General features: G+C 67.6%; 1 non-coding gene across 1 annotated transcript; it reads right to left on the bottom strand.

Annotated features, from left to right (window-relative positions):
* Positions 1–687: 687 nt before the first annotated feature.
* On the bottom strand, positions 688–760 carry TRNAK-CUU. Its single transcript has one exon. It is a non-coding gene; the product is annotated as a tRNA-Lys (tRNA).
* Positions 761–1,043: the final 283 nt, after the last annotated feature.

Below are 1,043 nucleotides of genomic sequence, written 5' to 3'. Positions count from 1 at the left end.
AGCCTTAAATGGCAATATTGAAGGGATAGGGGCTAGGATTGGTTCTGAGAGAACGCCGGAACCGTTGCAGCGGGGCGGGGGTAGTTCTGGCCACGGGCATGCGCGCTGGCGGTGGCAGGAGTGGCCTTGGCACCAGGGAGTGAGTGGGTAAGATAAGGAAGTGGGGAAAGGGCAGTTGGGAGAAAGGCGGTTTCCTCCGGCAAGCCTCCCCTGCCAGTGGCATTTTGGGTGAGGAAAAGGGAGCTGCCCTGACCTCGCTCCCCAGGCTCGGGGGGGCTGCAGAGGGCACTCACGCCCGTACCTACTACCCTCCCCAGGGGGTGATATCAGGTCCCCTGGCCCAGGCCTGGTAAGTCGAGGTACAAGCTCAGTCACCCGCACCTCTGCGCCCTCTCAGAACCAATCCAAGCCTTTAACCCCTACAGCTACCCCGCCCTCTAAACCGCCCGATATAAGCTTGTACTCTCCCCTAATAAACTCTCTTGGCTTCTTCACCCTCAAAGAAACGTGTCCCGCCTGTTTCTTCTCGCCGCCCTCCACACCTTGCACGCCACTGCCAGTCCCCCGCCTCGCCCTCGCCTCCGGGAAAGAGCCCCCGCCGCCGGTACCCTCCGAGCAATCCTGAGAGCCTAGGATTTAGCAACCGGCCGCCATCCCCCCAGACGAGTTAACTGCGACCGCAACTGGCGCCCAACGTGGGGCTCGAACCCACGACCCTGAGATTAAGAGTCTCATGCTCTACCGACTGAGCTAGCCGGGCCCTTCCCGTGGATCGCCCCAGCTGCGGCGGGCGTCGCGGCCGCGCCCGGGGGAGCCCGGCGGGCGCCGGTGCGGGCAACTCGGGCGCCGCGGGTCGCCGGGTGGCGGCGGGGGGGAGCGGCGGGGCTCCGGCCTCGCCTGCCCACCCCTCCCCGCCCGCCTCCCGCTGCGCGGCGGCGGCGCCGGCCTCCCCCGCCGGGTCCGCCCCCGGGCCGCGGTTTCCGCTCGGCGCCTCGCCTTGGCCGGCGCCTAGCACCCGACTTAGAACTGGTGCCCCGTGTGAG

The sequence above is a fragment of the Choloepus didactylus genome, chromosome 3, assembly GCF_015220235.1.
Source record: "Choloepus didactylus isolate mChoDid1 chromosome 3, mChoDid1.pri, whole genome shotgun sequence".
NCBI classification, from domain to species: domain Eukaryota; kingdom Metazoa; phylum Chordata; class Mammalia; order Pilosa; family Megalonychidae; genus Choloepus; species Choloepus didactylus.
The sequence above is the reverse complement of the archived record's forward strand: the minus strand, read 5'-3'. Positions and strand labels throughout refer to the sequence as shown.